Below are 6,000 nucleotides of genomic sequence, written 5' to 3' on the forward strand. Positions count from 1 at the left end.
GACCAGCCACACAAATAAAAAATAAATAAAGTTTAACACTTCCTTTGTTCACAAAATAATGTCCACATTTGGCGTTTCGATTCGTCCATATTTACTTATTTTCATTTTTATTAAGTTGGCCTCACTTTTCAATAACGCATTACATTCACATTGTATTATAAAGATAATTGATATAAAAGTAGGATCTACATTCCACCAACTTTTTTCATCCACCCTCTTTTATACTATTCATCCGTCCCATAAAATAGAGACATCTGGGACGATATAGGAAATAATGCATAATTGATAAAAACAAGAGAAATGATGAGAAGAGTAGTTAAAATAATGTTAGTAGACAGGGGCGGATCCATGTATAACTGATACGCTCGGATTTTGCACTATTTTATGGCCATTATATGGTCCATTTTCAATGTCAAACTCACAATTCATGTCTATATTTTGTATGTTTGATCTATTTTGGTACTTTGACGTGTTTTATGAGAAATATGCACATTTGAGCCTAAAAAGATAGCTAAAAATCGAAAATGAAAATCAGGAGCATTCAACCCACCCAGCGGTCCGCTGCAACTCTAACAGCAACCGCTGAGTCTGTGGCGTGAAAGAAAAACACGCTCAGAGACCGCTGGGGTGTATGCAGCGACCGCTCATAAGAGTCTAGTAGCTACGGGATGACAAACAGTGACCACTGGCCAAGGTGCAGCAGCCCGCTGGGAAAATGCGGCGCACAGAAATTGCCCTACTTGCAGCCCAAGATTTACCATACTTTGCTACCTTTTTCCTTATTTGAGGAGCACGAATTAAAGGCTACAAAGACCCCCTCAAGCTTCATCATTGAAGATCTTCTTTTTGCCAAATAATTCCTTAGCCTAAAATTGAGAGTTCTTCAAGTGCAAGGGATTGAAGAAGAAATCAAGTAAAGATCAAGGCTACAAGATTCAACATTTGGGTGTTATTGCTTTAGTTCTCATGTTCAATTTGTTTTCCCCACAATCTATGTTTTTAGTTTATTCTATCATTTGTAACTAAACTCATAAGATTCTAGGGATGTGTTAGTAACGACTTTGGCTATACAATTCCGTTTTGTTCTTAATTTGTTTCATCCCCAAGTAATTGGATAATGCTTCACGTTTGAGTGACACATTTTGTGATGATTTAATATAACTTGCTACATAATCGTGAGATGAGGTTAGCGAGTTAGATCCACTTAATAGACACTACAATTAGCTTCTCTTAAAACGGCATTGTTAATTGAGAGCGAAGACTTTTTAAGGGTCCTAGGAGCTTTAGGGAGTTACGGATCTAGGTTTGACAATCCTAGTCGTAGTAATCTACGTTTGTATCGCATGAGCATAACTTGAGTGACTCGTTCTATCAAAGTAAGAATTGTGCTAGGATATTGTAGTTGGATTTTGTATAACCATGACTGTGAATGCACATCCCTGGAATTTTCTTATCTCTCATATTTTATCTACGTGATTTATTTGCAATTACTCCTAGTTGTTTATTTGCTTTCTAAAGTTTTTATTTTCAAATTTCCCAAATCTTTCTGTTTTCCAAATAGTAGAAGAATTTTAGTAGAAGGTAGACAGTTTGTGATAGTTTTCCCCGTGATAGATATCCGGTACTGACCTTTAGCTATACTATGTATACTCTTTATAATTGCAGGTTTATTTAGTGCTAATAAAAAGTGCATCAATAACTAGGGTGGGGCTAAAGCCCTTAATGAATTTATTTTCTAACCTTTTTTCTTTTATAAATTATTTAAATTTATTCAAGTTTTAACACAAATTATTATATAAAAGCCCCGATAAATTATTCTAAAATACTAAAAAACATACTTTAAAACAAAATTTAAAAATTCCAGCCCTTATTGTTATTTATTTCTGCGTCCGTCCCTGTTAATAAATAATATGATCCATATTATTGTTAGTGTTTAACGGTGGGTCCTAGTGGTGTAAGTGGTAATAAATTGATATATATGGATAATGAGTTGAGGAAAAGTTTTAACAAATGGAATTGGGCTATTTTTACGGGACAGACATAAAATGAAAGAATCCCTATTTTTATAGGATGAAAGAAGTATTTCTTAAAATTCGCAGCGAATCAAAGTGAGACTTTAAATTGTGGACGAGAGGAATACTATAATTAATGTTGATTATGCAAAATCAATTTACCTCAAAAGATCAAATGTTATAGGACTATTATGTCCTTAATCCTTATACACTTTTGTAGTGGTATTCTTTAAAATTTATTCTTTTTATATTCTTTAGTAGCACTCTCTCCGTTCCGGCTAAAATGACACATTTAGTCGATACGGAATTTTAGGAGTTATTGGTTAATGTGTATAATTGGAGAGAGAATAGGTGAGTGTGAATATTAAAATAGAGAGAGACAGAGATATGAATATTACAATTGGAGTGAGAAACAATGGTTAACTATATTCAAAAAAAAGAAATGTGTTATTTTACTTGGGACAAACTAAAACGAAAAATGTGTCATCTTAAGTGAGACAGAGAAAGTATATTTTTATTTATTATTACTATGTTATTTTTTTTTCTTTTTAACACAAATTTTATTGCATGAGTTAAAGTATGATATAATACTCATTCTCAATCGAATCAAATTTTGCAGAAAAAAAAAATTTAATCAAATAATAAAAATTTAATTCACATTGAATACTGATAAGGCTAATTTTATGCATCGGTTATGTGATAAAAAATCACCAATTACTGGGTCTAACACGATTTTAAGCCAGATGTGTGAAGGAATTCGCTAGGTCCAGGAAGAACTGAAGGCAATGGACCAGCGAAGAAAGAAGACGGAAAGTGAGCACAATCGAGGAAGAAAAGGCTAGACGAAGGGAGTCCAAAACTAAGGGCAAAGAAGACTATTCACACAAGAGAGCCCTGCTGGACCCACTCCACGCCTATATAAAGAGGAGCATGCAACACACGATATATAGAGGATTTAGCTCTCAGCTCACACACACACTCACACTTGGGAAAATGGGGATTCTGGGGTAGTTTAGAGGTTCTTTTTCGAGAAATTCTGTGGTAACACCGTCCTCACGGAGGGCGAAGATACAATTGTTTACGTTTCAGCTTTTGCGCTTTTATTTCCGTCGAACTTCACCGTTTTTTAAGTCGATTGCTCATTGCTACTTATCGTTTATCTATGAATTTTATTTTACGTCATGATGGTGTTGATTTTGTGCTGATTTACGTTGATTCTATGTTATGAGGTTTAATTTCGGAGGTTGATTGTTGTTCTATGTTTGGATGTTTCTGTACTTGATCTGGGAAATTTGTTGTTGATCTGTGGTGAATCGGCGAATCTGCAGTTACGGTGATGATTTTAATCGGAGTTTGTCTCGGATGCTTGGATCCGGAGTGGATTTAGCATCCAAAGTGTGGATCTGAACAGGGGAAATAAGTAGTGCATGGATTTTTGATTTTCTGCTTTCATTTTTACTTTACTTCGTCTAGTAGCCGTAGATCTGCTTTGGTTTTAACTGTTCTTCGTTTTGTTGTCTTTAATTCCGTCTGCTTCGTTTCGATTTACATTCTCGCTTTGTTTTTACTGGTTGTTCATGCCAAATGTTGGAGAAGACGATGTCGCTGTTAGTTGGTCCTTTAGTTAGTTATTTTGCAGCCTTTCATCCGTACTTTACCTCTTCAGTAAATGGTCCCCACCTTCAGTTGTTTTCCCAGGTCTAGGTAAATTTAGGAAGTAGTTCTTTCGATCCAGTTGTTAGAATAGCATATTTTAATTAGCAAGTCTAGGATAAAAAGCTCAACTCTAAAATTGCGTGGCAGCAGCCAACACAAAAATAGTCCCCAAATCCTTGAACATGTTTACTTGCACATTCATCTCTGTGGATTCGATCCCTACTTCCACGTACTAGTTTCTTTTAGCTAAACGGGTTGAGGGTTTTTGAAGAGGGGGTTAAGGTTGCGATTGTGTGCCCAACGACAGGTAACTTAAGGTTCTCTGAATTCCTAGACCCAGTGTCTAGCGGATCCTCTGGACCGAGGGTTTTCTTTATAAATTTCAGAACACTCTTTCGCTAACCAACACATTCTCAGGACTCTTCAAATGGCGCCGTTTCCGGGGATGGATGGCGTGAATTGTTTACGTGTTTGAGAATTTGGTGTATATAGTTTAATTTCTGTTATTTGTTCTTTTGGCAGTTTATGAACGCGGGCTTCCATTTCGGAAGTTGGGCTAGTTCATCTGGGTCAGGGAACGGCCGATACAAGTGGCAGGTCAAGGAGTCTACATCCACTGTCACCACCAGATCAGGGTTAAGGACAGTAGACCCATTCCCATTCGAATCAGAAAGTGAGAAGGAGTGGAACTCATCGGGAGAAGAGGACCCGAAGTCATCTATAGAAACAAAGTATTCCGAGACCGAGGGAGGAGAATACGTAAGCATGGCACACTTGGAGGATCCCGATCCGGAGATAGGTTCACTCACCCCGCATCTGGACGGTGAGCCCTGATGGGGTTTGGTGCCCCTTGCACAGCGGAAGACTTGTACAAAACAAATAAATCAGATAAGGATCTATTTGACCGATTATGCGATTAATCAATTCACATGTTAAACAGATAATTGCATGCTAGAACACAAATAATTCATGCTTAGAAAATATAAATCCTAAAACATGATTTCTACGGTTTAGGGTTACCGATTTTGATTCTCCAAAGAATCGTCGATTGCTTGCGCCTTCTCCACGATGATGATCTTCAATACTAGACCACGGATCTTCTCTCTGGTTCCCGAACTGTATCTCGATATCAGGGTGGGCTGATCTTATCAAAATATTAGGACTCGAATAAAGAAGACAGAAAAATTCCTCACGGAGGAGAGCTGAAGAATTTTCGAGCTCCTCTTAAAACAGAGGGGGACGAAAATTTCAATGAAATAATTAATTATTCAGTCTCCTTTATTCTCCTATTTATATAAGTTCCTTATGGGCCCAGACAAGGATCTATGGAAGGTTTTGGATATGGGCTCGCCCAATTAGCTTTTTACTAATTAAATTGAACCCACAATTTAATACAAGCTTATATTGGAATATTACGAGCAGCCACTACAGAAGTAATATTGAACTCTCCCCATCCAAATCCGAAATTACAAGTAATTCGGGTTTCCGTTATTTATATTATTTATTGATCAAAACGTAATTTGCAACTCTTTTGTCAATTTCATGAGTTATTTTAGAGTAGATTATTAAATGTAATTCAATTTTTTATAATTTTATCAGATCTATTCCAACTCTTGAATTTATCAACTCTATTTCCTAAAAATTTGATCAATTCTAGATTTATAGTAGGAATTCCTTTATTCCAATTAAGTTGGTATGAGGATTAAGAAATTTGATAAAAAAGTAGTAGCAGAGATGAATAAAGTAAAAAAAATAAAGAAATAGTAAAATATTTGACAGAATAAAATAATAGTGATTAGATGTTTTGTTTTTAATAAAAAAATAAAATGACTCATCTTAATTGGAATATTCTAAAAAGGAATATGACTCAATTTAGTTGGGACAGAAAAAGTAATACTCCCTCCATCCCATAAAAGATGTCACACTTGTGAGACGGCACAAGATTTTAGGAGGTTTTGTTTTGTGTGTTAAATGGAAAGAGAAAATATAATTTTTATATTCATGTGAGAGAGAATTTTTTTTAAAAAGGGAAATGTGACATCTTTTGTGGGACAAACTAAAAAGGAAAGTGTGACATCTTTTGTGGAACGGAGGGAGTACAAGTATATTGTTAAACTTTCTATTTTTAGCATCGCTTTGCAATCTATATTGATTTTATTCAAATCATTTTTTTAGATAATTCTTTCTAAAATAAATTTAAAGTGAGATTCTCTAGCACGTCATGTCACGACTCAACAGTTGGAGTGAAAATTTACTAGAATTTATACAAGTTAGAGAAATTTAAAATAAAATAGATAAACTGGATGGAGGTAGAAGTAGAACTGAGACCAAC

The sequence above is a fragment of the Salvia hispanica genome, chromosome 4 (assembly GCF_029641045.1).
Source record: "Salvia hispanica isolate PSC_SH4W2 chromosome 4, Shi_PSC_v1, whole genome shotgun sequence".
Classification (NCBI taxonomy): domain Eukaryota; kingdom Viridiplantae; phylum Streptophyta; class Magnoliopsida; order Lamiales; family Lamiaceae; genus Salvia; species Salvia hispanica.